The sequence below is a fragment of the Dendrobium catenatum genome, unplaced genomic scaffold (genome assembly GCF_001605985.2).
Source record: "Dendrobium catenatum unplaced genomic scaffold, ASM160598v2 fragScaff_scaffold_1684, whole genome shotgun sequence".
NCBI lineage: Eukaryota > Viridiplantae > Streptophyta > Magnoliopsida > Asparagales > Orchidaceae > Dendrobium > Dendrobium catenatum.
In genome coordinates, this window is record NW_021320146.1 from 225,349 (window position 1) to 241,185 (window position 15,837).

Genomic DNA, 15,837 nt, shown 5'->3' on the forward strand with positions numbered 1-15,837 from the left:
TTACGTCCTCCGACCGGATGCAGAGGAACATCCGGTCCTAGGCAAAAAAATGCATGTACCGAGGTGTACCGAGTTTTTTTGAAAAACTCGGTACACCTCGGTACAGGCGTTTTTTGCCTAGGACCGGATGTTTCTTGCATCCGGTCAACCGAACCAAATAAAAATTCCTGTCAAAAGAACATATAACTTTTTTTTTTTTTTTTTGGGAAAATTTGGGCTTACCCGTGTATTGATTAAAGAAAAAAAAAAAGAGTAATTGAAGTTCTTGGCTTAACTCTTCGCAAAGGAGCAGATTGAAAAGACAGAGGAAGATAAGGATGAGTGAAGAAGAAATATTGTATTCAGATCTCTCTATTACATGAAAGCATAGATATATATATATATAGATGTACATTAAAACAGAATAAATAATAGAGTGGTAGTGAGCTTTAACAAACAAAACGGACACGTCATTCTTGATGATGACGTGTAAGCCCCCCCCCCATTCTTTGTACAAAAGGTTAATTTGGAGCGAAGATCGGTGAACCGAGTTGCGGATAACGATTTGGTGAGAACGTCGGCGATCTGATTAGTTGTGTTTATGTGAAAAATGGTAATTGCCCCGTCTTTAATGTGTCAGCTAATAAAGTGATAGTCGATTTCGATATGCTTTGTACGGGCATGGAACACGGGGTTGTTGGCGAGAGCGATGACCGAGGTGTTGTCGCATGGTACGAGTGTAGGATGTTTTTGTTTAATTTGAAAATCATGTACAAGCCGACGTAGCCATATAAGATCTGACGTAGCCACCATGGTTTGTTTCTTTGAGGACCAGGATACTAGATTCGGTCCTAAGAACGTGCAGAATCCACTTACTGATTTTCTTCTTGAGGGTTGGCCGCCCAATCCGCATCGGTGTAGGTACGAAAATGTAGATCTCCTTGTTTTATTGGTAAACCGAATTTCGTGGTGCCTTTAATGTAACGTAGGAGTTGCTTGAGTGCTTGATAGTCGCAGTTCCTCGGGTTGTGCATATGTTGACATATGGAATTTGTCGCGAACGCGATATCTGGCCTAGTCACGTAGAGATATTGAAGCGAGCCTGCTAGTTTGCGAAAGAGCGAGGGATCGTGGTATGGGTGTTCGGCTAATTCTCCAGTTAGTTTTGTCTTGTCGATTGGAGTTGCAGCCGGCTTACAATCGGAAAAGCCTGCGGTGTGAAGAAGATCGCGAGCATAGTGTGTCTGTTGCATGAAAAAGCCTTCTGCGGTTCACTAGATCTTAATCCAGAGAAAAAGGGATACATCGCCTAGTTGTTTGATACTGAACTGCAGCTGTAGTTGTTTGAGAAGAGTTGAGATTTGTTGAGGGTTGTTGCCTGTGACTAAGATATCATCTACTTAAATTAGTATGAAGATGAGTGTGTTATTGCTGATTAAAAATCAACAAAGAAGGATCAACTTTACTGAAAATAAATCCAAATGATATAAGAAAAGAAGTGAATTTGTTAAACCATTCCCTTGGTGATTGTTTGAGTTCGTATATGGACTTATGGAGTTTACACACGTGGTTCCGGGTGCTGAGCATCTACGAAGCCGACCGGTTGTTTCATGTATACTTCGTCGTGTAGATCGCCGTGAAGGAAGGCGTTGTTGACGTCAAGTTGTAGAACTGGCCATCTGTGGTGTAGAGCGACAGTTAGTAGGATGTGAATAATGACCATCTTTGCTACCGGACTAAAAGTTTCGGTGTAGTTGACTCCGAACTCTTGAGAGCAGCCTTGGGCGACCAAGCGAGCCTTGTACCGAGATATTTGGCCGTTAGGATTGCATTTGGTTTTGTACGTCCATTTGCATCCTAGAATATCTTTGTTGCGAGGTGGTGGAACCAAGGACCAAGTGCCTTGTCGCTGAAGAGCGTTGAATTCTGAAGACATCGCCGATCTCCAGTGATGGTGTTTGACAGCTTGGTGATAAGATGTTGGTGTAATTGCGGTACTTGAGATAACAGATAAGTCAAGAATTCGTTTGAGTCGAGATATACCAGCCTTGGACCTGGTCTGCATATGGTGCGTGGAGACGGGTTGAGGAGCGGCCACAGAGTTGGGATTGTTGGAGATTGAATGAGTAGCAGGAGTGATGAGAGGAATTTCATTTTGAGTTGTGATAGGGGTGTGGAACTTGTTGGGATTGGAGGGAGCTTGAGCTGTGGGTGAGATATTGTATGTGGGAACTAAAGCAAAGGGGACACCGAAGTTGGATGCATGAGACGGTGATGAAGCTTGTTGCGATGGAAAGAGGAATTGCTACTCGAAGAAAACCACATGACGAGATATATGTATGTGATTCGTTTGAAGGTTGAGGCATCAATATCCTTTATGCGATGTGGAGTAGCCTATAAAGATGCATGGCTGTGAGCGAGGTGATAATTTGTTTGGGGCGAGAGGTCGAAGCCACGGAAAGCACAGACATCCAAACGTGCGTAGATGTTTGTGGTTTGCGGATGTACCGTATAGTGTTTCGAAGGGAATCTTGTTAGCTATAGCGGTGGACGGTAGACGATTAATGAGGAAGTTTGTCGTAGTGAGAGCCTCTGCCCAGAATGAGATGGGAAGATGGGCTGCATGGAGAAGCGTACGGGTAAGGTCAAGAAGGTGCATGTGCTTTCGTTCGGCTAAGCCGTTCTGCTCTGGCGTATAGGGACAGCTCATTGGGCAGTTGATACCGTTAGTTTTAAGGTAAGATTTAAAAATATTATTGGTAAATTCGCCTCCCCCGTCTGAACGAAAAAATTTGATGGGTTCGTTGAATTGATTTTTGATGAGGTTACATAATGTTTGAAATTTGTGAAAGGTCTCTTGTTTAGAGTTCATAAGAAAAAGCCACGAAAATCTAGTGCAGTCGTCAATAAAAATTACATAATATTTGTATCCGTTCAAAGAATTTTGAGCAGGACCCCAGATGTCCAAATGCACAATTTGAAAAGGCTTATTACAAGACGACATACTAGAAGTAAAAGGCAATTTGTGGCTCTTGGCCACATTACAAGAAATACAAGCAATAGACGAGGGCGAGCAGTTGCGTAAGTCTGAGATGTGGGGAGCAAGAAGAGGGAGAACCCGGTAGTTAGGATGACCAAGACGAGCGTGCCAAAGCGAGGTGGTCGATCCTGTGGTATGCAGCGCGCGTTTTTATTATTGATGGGAGTTCGGAGTTGGTACAGCCCATGACTATTGTGACCACGTAGAAGCTGTTGATTGTCCCGAAGGTCCTTAATAACAAAGCTGTTAGCGTCAAAACATATTGAAACATTGTTATCATATGTTAATTTATAAATAGATATAAGTTTGTGCGAGAGAGTCGGAACATGTAGGAGATTTCATAGATAAATCTTACAGAAAGAATTGGGCAAGGGCAGAACTCCTTGGCCCGTATTCTGAATTGGTAGAGAACTTCCATTAGCTATTGATACCGAATCCAAACCACTGTAGGGAGTCGGATGTTGAAGATTGGAAGCGTCCGAGGTGAGGTGGGAGGTAGCGCTCAATTCTAGTACCCAGTCTGCCGTGGATGAGCTTTGTTGTTGAATCGTGAGAGCCATTGGGTTTGTCGGAGGAGCATAGCTCAGATTACAGCTGTGACAACAATTTATTGCCGAGTGGCCGATTTTAGAGAAAATATGGCAAGTGGGTCTGGTTGTTTGATGTTGCTGACCGGCCGGTTGAGAGGAATTGTTGGAATTCAAGATTTGGCGAGGATTGGAGTTTCGTCCGTGGGATCGGTTAAACCGACCTCTGTTGGAGAAGTTGCGGTTGGACAGAAGAGCAATCATATCGGATTGCTGTTGGGTTTCCTTGAGTTGTTCATGCTGGAGATTGATCTCCTCACTACATAAGAGAGAATAAAGAACATCAAGACTGACCGGATTTGGTGATGTTCGGATCGTGGTCTTGAAGGCGTTATAGCTAGCGGGAAGCCTATTTAGTGTGTACAGGATGACGTCCTCGATAACTACGGTTGAACTGGCCGCCGCAATATTGTCCACGATTCACGATTGTCTTGATTTGTGCCAAATATTGTTGCATTGTGTTGTCTTTCATTTATACTTGATGGAGCTCGTTCTTGTGCTGGATGACGCGGGATCTGTTCGTTGGCTGCAAGCGATTCTCCAAGGTATGCCATATTTCTTGTGAGGTGTTGAGAGTAATGACATAAGGTAGGACCGACGGTGAGATTGTAGAAAGAAGTGCATAGATGAGGTTACGATCGATGAGTGTCCACAGATTTAACCCGGAGGCAGTGGTGTCTGGCTGGCACAGTGTAAGTCCGGTAAGATGCCCATCGAAGCTGTTTGTAGAGAAATGCTGGTATAACTGAGGTCGTCATATCGCATAGTTCGTGTTCGTGAGTTGAGTCGGAACAAGATTCTTCAGATTGGAAATAAGAAATTTGAGAGGGGTGGGAGGAATGAATTCTGCGAGGGATTCTGAGAGAGTTGAGCTTTCCATGAGAGTGGAAGAAGATCCATGATCCGCCATCTTGAGAGGAGGGAAGCCGTGAGGTAGGGATGCTCTGATACCAAAAAAAGAGTAATTGAAGTTCTTGGCTTCAAGAACTCTTCGCAGAGGAGTAGACCGAAAAGACAGAGGAAGATAAGGATGAGTGAAGAAGAAATATTGTATTCAGATCTCTCTATTATAGGAAAGCATATATATATATATATATATATATATATATATATATGTACATTAAAACTTATTCAAGAATAGAGTGTTAGTGAGTTGTAACAGAACGGACACGTCATTCTTGATGATGACGTGTAAGCTTGGAAGCCAGATCTCGCTTTTCTCCGTACTAGGTTCACAAATAGAAAAGATTACAAGTAAAAAACAAAGGCCTCAAGAAAAGGAGGCAGGCTCTAAGAGAGCCCAAAAAACAAAATTACATCCTTTGATTGATAAAAAATGAATATAGGATGATAGCGAAAATTCCACCCATCCGCTGGAACAGAATAGCTCCGCAGGGAAGAATACATGGAGGCAAAAATCACAAAAAACTCGTAAGTGCTGAAACAAACAAGCGCCATAATAGAATTGTCTCGACTCAAAATTTTCAAAAGGGTCAGATTTGTATCGTATCGAATTTCCCTGGTTGCCCAAAGGGCCATCCAAGGGTGCCTGCACAAGGGTACATCATAGTCCAAGGCGTTACCGGCAAGCAAAGCATACCAAACAACCAGCGAAAAAGCCATGATTTTGCAACAAGAGCCCTTCTCAAAACAGCTCCAAAAGAGATGAGGAATCCTTCCATTTACAAATTTTCTCATACACCACTCTTTTAATGTTAAGAGCAATAGTGATAGAGCTGTGAGAAACATTGCCAAACCTTCTATCATTTCGCTCCTTCCAAATAAAATAAATGCAACCGCCGGTTAAAAGAAGATACAGATTTTTGAGCCGCTGATTAGAATTATAAATTTCTTCTATCCATTCAAGCAAATGCAACGTCGACGACTGGATTAGCAACCCATTCACAATAGGCATCAATCGAGAGATAATAGAGGAGTAAGAGCATTCAAAAAACAGATTAGAAGTGGATTCAGGAAAAGAATGACATAGCACACAAGTGGATGTAACAGTAATATTTCACTTAATTAAAGAACCAGCGGTTTTCAGAGCTCCCACCATAGACATCCACGAAATAACCGTGTATCTCAAAACAAATTTGGAGTGCCAGATCAGGTGTGCCCAGGAGCAGATCGACTCCTGCTTATATAAGCCCTTTATGTAAGCACTAAAAGAGCCAATGTCAGCATTATCCCAAATTAAACAGGCATCACTACTTTGATGTATGCAAATAGCAGTTATCGTATTCATAATAGAGGTGTGAAGACTCTCAGGTAGAGCCCATCTATTTCCCGCGATAATTGTATTGAGAGTGGCATCCCAATTAGTGACATTAAGGAGGAGCATCCCATTCTCAGTATCCGAAAGAGTAGCATCATGAGACCAGTGATCCCAATGTATAGAGATGGGAGCAAATTATGTGATCCTGAATGTAAAGAAAGGTTTGGCAAGTGTGGCAGTGCTACAAAGAGATTTCCAAAGCTTAGAAGCTTGTGAAATAGGATGTCTCCAGGGCGAAATGTATCTTTTGAGAAGCCAGGAAGATAGTAAGGAAGAGGCATTGTACATTCTAAAGATAACAGAGCAGTTAAACACAAACTGTATGGCATTCATAGAGGGGATACCCAAACCTCCACAAGACTTAGGTTTGCAGATTTTGTCCCAAGATATCATGTGTATCTTTTTGTTACCGGTAGAATCCCCAAATAAAAGGAACTTAGAAGAGATCCTTTTGACGAAGTTCAAAACAGTTTTGGGTAGAATGGATCCACGGATCCAATACACTTTACAATTCAAAATAGTAAATTTTAAAAACTGCAGTCTGCCAGCAAAAGAAAGAAGACAGGCTTTCCAACCTGGCATCTTATTAGTGATAGAGTCCATTAAAGGCATAAAATCAGCCACCTTCAAGGAATTAAATGAAAGTGGGATACCCAAGTAAGTAACTTTTTGGCAGATATTGTAAATAGAGAAAGCATTACATATGGCATTTTGGTTTCTCATCTTCTTGGGGAATATGACACAACTTTTATCTAGGTTAACATGAATACCATAAGCGTTAGCAAAAGAGTTGAGGACTCTAGATAGAGGATGACAATTTTCTACACTGACTTCCCCAAAAATAAGGACATCATTTGCATAAAGAAGGTGAGTAATATTAAAGCCGTAAAAAATGAAGCCCTTGTATCCCCCTTCATCCACAGAAGTAGAAAATGCGTCCATAACAAGGCAAAATAGGAGAGGGCTAAGAGGAAAGCCTTGCCTCAAACCAATAGAAGAAGGGAAGTACCCCTCCAAAGCCCCTTTTATAATAATAGAGAAGTTCACATAAAAAATACAAGCTTTGATCCAATTAACAAATTTAAGAGGAAAGCCTTTCTGATAAAGCCTCGCAATTAAGAATTCTCTAGAGACAGTATCAAAAGCTTTCAGTATGTCCAGTTTTGCACAAAAGAGATTAGAGCCATTTCTAGAACATGTAGCAATAATTTCTTTTGCTAACAAAATATTATCAGTTGAAACTCTGGATTTAACAAATCCAGGTTGATTGCTATTAATAATTCTTGGCATGATAGGAGCTAGCCTGTTGGCAATAATCTTAGCAATAATTTTATAAATGACATTACATAAAGCAATGGGACGGAAATTAGAAATAACAGAGGCATATTTGTGCTTTGGAATAAGAGCAAGAGAAGTGAATTTAACCCCACTAGGCATGTATCCTTTAGAGAAGAAGGAGCTAACTGCTTTAATAAGAAGAGACCCAATAGTAAGCCATCCAGTTTTGAAAAAATGGAAGTTAAATCCATCTGGGCCTAGAGAGGAGGAGGAGGATCCATTAAAAACAGCCTTTCTGATCTCATTAGCATGAACCTGAAAAGTAATAGAAGAGATAAAGGATTCAGGAATGCAAGAACCAATAGGAAAGGAAGCCATATTCACCTGGGGGATCAAGACAGGATTATAAAGCTCTTGGAAGTGTTGGATGATACCTTGAATAGTTGGTATGTCAAAAATTCGCAGCCACTTGTATTTTGCTCCTTATGTTTCTAATTTTGGCACACAAAAATTTTAAATCATCCTCTCCATGTTTAAGACAATTAACTTTGGCCCTTTGAGATACTCAAGAATCCATCATACTCGAAAGATTCACAACTTTAGAGTTAATATCCTTGAGAGAGGCATTAAAGGACTGGTTGAGAGGGTCAGCATGAATTTTTTCCATACAAAAAGATTGTAATTTATGAAGTTCATCCAGATGAGAACTAATAGAAGATGAGTGAGCCCATTTCTCCTTAATAACACCTTTGAATTGCCTGAGGTTATTACACAAGGATATAAGTGGGTTTCCAGTAGTCGGCTTTGAGAATATCTCAAGAAGTAGTGTCCAATAATTATCTAGCTTAGTCCAATAGTTTTTGAAAAGTAATCTGTGGTGAGTTTGGGATGGTTCACCAGTATAAAAGATGATAGGACAATGGTCAGAACAAGAAGGGCTCTTAAAGGAGCAAAAGGAGCTTGGGAAAGAGGTACTCCAAGCAACATTAACCAAGGCTCTATCTAGTTTTATGTGTATAGGAGAGTCCATACATTGATTATACCAGGTGAATTTGTTTCCAACCGAAGGCAAATCGGATAAGCCATTATCAAATATCATTGCATTGAGGTCAACTAAGGCTCTACTAGTCAGAGGAGAGCCACCCAGTTTTGCATACGTGTATCGACAGTAATTGAAGTCGCCCAAAAGTAACCAGGGGAGATCAGAAGATGGAGCATATTGTGTAATTTGAGCCCAAAGAGATAGCCTTTCATCACTATTGTTTGACGCATAAATAACAGAGAGGTGAAATTTAGTATTGCTACCAGCAAAGACCATACCCGAAATAAGCTGAGGGGTATTAATAGTGGGTTGAAAATGAATTTTGTTAGCATTCAACTTCACCCATATTCTACCAGATGTAGTGAGAGCAAAATTTTGACAGCTTCTTTCGGAAGGGAAAATAGTGTGTGCTAAGTCAAAGAAAGGGTCTTGAAGAGAGGAATGGAAAATTCTGTTCTCTAAAATGCATAACATGTCCAGTTTAAAAGATTCAATCAGACGCTTACAACACAAGACTTTATCAGGGCGGTTGAACCCCCTGACATTCCATGCGACTATGGAGGGCAAATACATCATGAACCGGGGTGCGGAGGGGGTTTTTTATTCGGCTTCCCCCTAGCAGGTTTTTTTGACGCACCAGAGCTAGATGTCTGGTTTTGCTTTCCTTTAAGATTCTTGCAAGATTCAGACTTTTCTCCAGTGACCAGAGTATCATAAGAGGAAAAAGAGTCCTCCTGTTGCTGTAGAGCGTCAAATTTGTTTGGAGATATAATATTAGAAGTGAGGTTGGCATTCTGAGGAGGCAGGATGCAAGATATAGGGGTGTCATAAACATTGGGAGAATTCAGGTTAGGAATGGTAGGGGGCTCTGTCTGAATATTTTCATTCTCTACCTCAGAGGCCAATAATTCAGGTTCGGGAGGGGGTCTGATAACCTTAGTAGAGGCGGAGGAGGTCGGTGAGTGTGGTTGCTAGTGAAGCAACTGTCCAAAACAATTAGTGATAGAATTGTTTTGCGGGTTTTCTGAATCAGTGGGTGGAACCGAAGAGATAATATCCTGTGAGGAGGCGTGAAGTAGCGGCTCCTTATTAGGCTGTGGGGCAGGTGTTCTTCTGTTTTTGAGTTTTCTACTAAAACTCTTCCTCTATTACAATGCTCTTTCATTCACTTTAGTCAGTGGCTACTTGCCCAATCCAAGGTTTCCTTGCCAAAGGTTAATGTGCACTCATTAAAGGCCAAGGTGCACCTGTCAAAGGTCAAGGTCCCTTCAACAAAGACCATCGTGGACCCATTAAAGGCCTAAGTGGACTCGCTAAGGGTACACTAGCGAAGTGCACTCGCCAAAAGCCAAGGTGCACTCGTCAAAGATCAAGGTATGCACACTAAAAGCTAAGTTGCACTCCCTAAAGGCCAAGGAGCCCTCATCGAAGTGCAGTTGTGAAAGTTCAAGTTGCACTAGCAAAGGGACAATGTGCACTCGCTAGAAATTGTGGTGGACTAATTAGTGTAACTCATCCATCTCAAGGGGTCACTCTCCCCAGTCAAAAGAACACTCGACCCAGTTTAAGGGTAATCCGTAATTCATCTAGTCAGCCGGAACTACAATCCCACGCCTACTAAAGCTTATGACTTTGTCAGCTAGTTAGCGTGCCTTTCTAAAGGCTTGTCATCTAACTTACTTAGGCTTCATTTGTAATGACTTTCTTACTGCTTATTAAAGCATCTTTTGAGTACTAGAAAGCTGCTTTAAGAAGCAATAAGAAAGCCGTCCCAAACAAAGCCTTAATCGATGATTTCTCTCAACCACTTGTGTAAGGAGCTTTTATCATGTACCCATTGATTATTGATCATAGCGATCATGTGTGTAATCTTATAATATATTTTTTATTTTTTATTTTTAACTCAAGAAGTAGCTTCTCCAATCATGTCGAAACTCTTATTAATATATGATCAAAAGGCGATTTTGATGCATATGAATATATTATCATTCTGTGTAATAATCATATTATTATTTTTTTTCTTCTTTTTGTGAGATTAAGATTTAGCTTCTTCATAGCATCCATAGTCCTATAATAATGAGTCAAAGGGCATTTTGCGTACTATATATTCGTATAAAATTATGACACACAACTCTCTTACTCAACCATTGCGAATTTTCTGTCTCTCTAGTTGCTGCTCATGCAGATTTATGTCTCTCCAGCTATGTTGCTGCTCTTTCTCTAGGAGTCTCTTGTCTCCTCAGTTGGGCTAATTTTTGCTTTTTGGTGTGCTTTTTGACTTTGCATTTTGTTTGTTGTACATCGTCTTAGTTGGATGATAGGCTCATTAGTTTTTATTTATTTATTATTATTTTTTCAAATGATGTTTTTTTAGAGAGTTCTTGATCCATTCAGGTCTTGTAACCGTTTTATTTTCGTTAACGCATAGGCTCGTCCGTGAATTTTTACAAAAAAAAAAAAAAAAAAAAAAAATTTTTAAAAAAAAAAAAAAAAAAAAAAAAACTTTATGATAATGATAATTGATAATTTATCATTATTGCGAATTTTCTAACCCACAATAATGATAATTGATAATTTACACCAAAATTTTATAGGTATTAGATTTCAATTATGATACTTTTTAATATTAAAACTTTATGATGTAATAAAATAGTGTCTTTACATTCATATTCAAAAATTTTTTTTATTTTATTTAACTTAATAGTAATATTTATCATTTATTATATGCAGGTTATTTTTGTTTGGTTTCACGTCATTTATTGATTTCTATCGTTAATGTGGTTTCTTATTGTTGACTCTAAGCTGTTTGATGATATGTTTGAGAGAGTTACCATTTGCAGGCGAGATTCAATATTTATTTGGGATGGCTGTAATGTTTTATAAAGTTTGATGTGAAGTTAATATAATAAAAATAATTTAGCTATTCTGTCAGCAAAAAATAACTTTTTATCAAAAAAATTGTTTTCTTTCTAATGTTTATAAATACATAATTTCATTTAATTATATATTTATATTTCTTTCTAATGCTGTATGAAATTTAATAAAGATAAATAATATATATTTTTAATGAAATAAGAAGGTCCTTTCTAAAAGCACAATGATATAAATAACATTGATAATTATAAGTTGTACATAAATAAATATTGTTGCCATTTTTTTAAATGCCATAATTTTCATCATTGATGAAAATTAATAAACCCTAAATAATTCTTTAAGAATTTGATTTATGCTTCCAATTTGATATCCATAATATTAAATATGCAGATATTTACGAGTTGTTACTTTGTAGTTTTTTGGATGAATGTAAAATAAATGCACAGCTTGAAAGCAATTTAAACTATAAGAAAGTTTTGGCCAGAGTGGTTGGTAGTTTATGAGAGAGGTGGCCGACAGTGGCAGGGCTCCTGGTGGTGATTGCCAGTGGGGGGCAACCAGCGGGGGTGGATAACGGTGGCTAACGATGGTTGCCGGTGGTGACAATGGCGATACGTTTGCAAGGCATTTGGAAATCGACTAAATATGATGAATTTTAAATACACTTAAAATGAACTACCAAACATCAAAATTTTTAAAATCCTTGTATTTGGATTACTTTGCACCAATCAGGTTTTAAACAAGATTATTAAAATATTGACATATTCTAGTTATTGCATTACCAAGCAAACTTTTATTAAGAAAAGTATACAAAATTTTAATATAAATATAGTACTATGTCCACTGGTTAGGCTAGTGATGAAGATTTTATTTGGAACAATTTTCTTACTACTTTTTAAATCAATTTTACAATAACAACATCAAGTTGCTACATAAATCTTTTTTCTCCATTATGTCTTGTTAAGAGTCAAATTCTCATTTAAATTTAATTAAAAAAAAATATTTCTAATATTTTTTAGCCCAATTTTTTTAGATCTATCTCTATCTTTCTTAACATAGGCCAAATCCAATGTATCACTCTCTTGACCAGGTCATTAGAAGGGCAAATTATTACGTCCGGTGTCCGGATTCATCCGGACACCAATCCAGATGCGCCACATCACCAAAATATACCGGGACCCAGTGTATTTGGGTGACGTGGCACGTCTGGATTGTTTGTCTGGACGTCCGATGATCGAACGTAATAATTCACCCATTAGAAGTCCGGCATTTTACACATCCATACCATTTAAGACGGCTCTCTAATATTATCTGCCACTTAAGATACACCAACCATATTACATATACACTTGGTTCATATTTTTTTTTCAAAGCAGTTTTTTAATTTCAAAAGGCGAATTTAGAAAATAATAAGAAAGTTATCGCAATTGAAGCCCAGATCTTTTTTTTTTGTAAAAGAGGGTCATGACTCATGTGTCACCTAGCTCATCTAGCAGTGTTTTAGAGCTGTGACACCTTCAGCCTTTTCTTGATTAAAATATTTTAGTCGCTGCCATTGAGACATGAAATAGGCAAGGTTAATTGGTGTGATTTAAATTATAAGATTATTACAGAAGAGACTCATCAAGAGCTCAAAGAACTCAGCTCCTCATGAAAAATATCGTTCATATGTGATTTTTTTTTTTCGTACATTGAGCAAATTAAATAGCAAATTCATATACACCGCATATACAAATCTCAAATTTAAGATTTTATTTGGGATGGTTTTTTTTATTCTTATTTTTATACTAGAAGCTGTTTCAAGAAGCAATAAAAAGCCGTCCAATAAGAAACAATAAAAAAAGCCGTCCCAAAAGAAAGCATAATGTTTTACTTGGGGCGGATTTTTTGTTGCTTTTTAAAGTAACTTATTAGCATAAAAATTTTAATTTTTTACTAAAATATGCTTTAAGAAGTATTATGAAAGCCGTCCCAGATGAAGCCTAAGTTTTGGTTTGGAACAGCCTTTTAACTATTTTTTAAGGCTTCTTTTGATATGGCTTTTTAAAATATCTAGTTTAAAAAGTTTTTGTAAAAAAAATTTAATTTAGAAATTAATTAAAAAGTTATCCCAAATGATGCATAAATATGATTTATAGTACAAATATTTCCTAGTTATAAAATTTTTTTTTACCAATTGTTGCGTCCTGGAGTATTCGCGGGTGTAGAAAAATATAAAGTTTAAAGTCTTAGCGTTGTACGAAAATCCGGCACGCAATCTGATAAAAGAGCGTGTGTAGTATTTATGAGACACCAATATTTTTATATGGAAAACCCCTAAAAAAGGGGGGAAAAACCACGGGGCCTTGCCCAGTATAAATGAATCCACTAGTATTGTAGTTGATTACAAATGACGTCCTTCCTCGGGGGAATGCCTTAGCTTGATGTACATTTTATAAAGTACATTATATGGTGAGAATATAAAGCATCACTGTTGATGTGCTTGTTTGGCCTGAAGGACTTTAGTCGATGTGCGACGTAAGTCGGAAGGACCGTTGTCGGCGGGCGACGAAGGCCAGAAGTACTATAGTCGGCGGGCGATGTTAGTTAGAAGGACCGTTGTCGGCGGGCAACATTAATCAGAAGGACCGTTGCCGACAAGCAACGTAGGCCAAAAGGATTGTATATGATGCAAGTCTAGCGTTGGGAAGAAATTTAGCGACGAGCAGAGGCTCGACGTCCGGTAGAAGTTTGACATCAATTGGTAGCCGATGATAACTCTGACGTTAGATGGTATTCCGGGAGTACTCCGGCGTCACTTGGAGTTCGGGTGAAATTCCAGTGTCACTTGAATGTCAAGCAGAACTCCGGCGTTGCTTGAATGTCGGGCAGAACTCAAGCGTTGCTTGAACGTCGGGCAGAACTTTGGTGTTGCTTGAACGTCGGGCAGAACTCTGGCGTAGGGAAGAATTCTGGCATCGGGCAGAATTTTGGCATTGAGCAGAGAATTCCGGCGGCGGTGGTTGAGGAGGAGTTCTTCCCTAAATAGGCGTGAGATCAGGGGCATATAGGGAGTGGTCGAATGGACGTTTGATATCGAATCTCTTGATCGTGCACCGTTCATCAGACATTTGAAGGCCTTATTGATGTCAGAATTTAGCGATCTTAGGCTCGTTGGATTCGTCTCGTCGAGCCGCTCGATTCGAGTATAAGCTTGTCAAATTTGGAAACTATTTGGTAACTCAAATTGTGGTACGAACTTTCCAACAACGCTTCGGGTCCTTGATTTGGACTCATTTTAGCTCGGATTGAGTTGAATTTGGTGTCGTTGGGTTCGTATTTCCGAGATGATCAGTTCAACTATAAGTTTGCTGAAATCGGAGTTTAGATGATCCCGGATTTATTTTTTGAAGTTTCCAATTTGTTTTTTGCCTCGAGATTCGTGCCCGATCAAGATAATTTTATGAAGGCGTTTCACCAATAAATTGCTTTAAAAAATAGCAAGAAAATTATCCAAAATAAAATCTAAGACCTCTTAATTAAAGGTCTAATCTCCCAATAAACAGCTGAGTTATTTTATCAACTGATCGAGTTATATTATTACTGAGATGTTCTAAATATTTTTATAGATATAGGAGTTATTTTATGCAAGAAAATCACAGCTTTATCTGACATTATTACTAATCTACATCGAATCAAAAAACTGTTCAGGCTTCATTTGCGACCATTTTTTTATTGTTTTTTTAAAATAAAATTTAAAATTTTGACTAAAATTTTATATTAAAAAGTAATAAAAAAATCATCCTAAATGAAGCCTCAAACAACCCATATGCTGGGGAGCTTTCTCGTTGTTTTATAATAATTATAATTTTATTCGGTTATTATATATTTTTATTACTTTCTCACATCTTTTTCAACTATTTTTTTGATAAAGTTTCATTTTTTGCACGCATAATAGCTAAATATTTTTCCTCATATCAACTTTATAAAACTTTACAGTCATGCCAAATAAACATGGAATCTTTGTGACAAATGGTAATTCTCTCTCACGCATATAATCAAACAGCTTATGGTCAACAATAAGAAACCACATTCATGACAGAAATAAAAAAAAAAATGAGGTGAGATCAAACAGAAGTATCATGTGTATTCTGAATGATAAATATTGCAATTATCCTAAATAAAATAAAATTTTTGAATATGAATGTGAAGACACTATTTTATTACACCATAAAGTTTTAATATTAAGCTAGTATCATAATTGACATCTAATATATATAAAAAAATTGGTGTAAAATATTAATTATCAATGTTGCGGGTTAAAAAAATTCTCGACGGTAGATTAAGAGAGTTTCGGGTTCTAATTTTGTACGAAGATAAGCAAACGAAAGATAAACGAAAAGAACACTTGCGACACCGTATTTTTTATGAGAAAAATCTAAAAAATGTGAAAATCACTGAAATATTTATTCATCCCATAATTTGGAGACAGCAAAATTACAAGTCGGTATAAGATAAGGGGTATATATATTACTAAACTATCACCAAGATTAAAGCTTCATTTGGAATAATTTTCTACGACAGCTTTTTGGGCCAAGAACAGTAGCCTTTGGGCCTAGAACCGTAGCCTTTGGGCCCATGTAGCCAATCTCGATTTTTACATTTGCAATTTAAAAGCCTAGCTCTCTTATAGCCCGCCTTTGTAATTTTCTTATATGGTTCACTATTTTTTCTTATATAAAACACAAATTTGAGGTAAATATTTTGCATTTTATTGCTT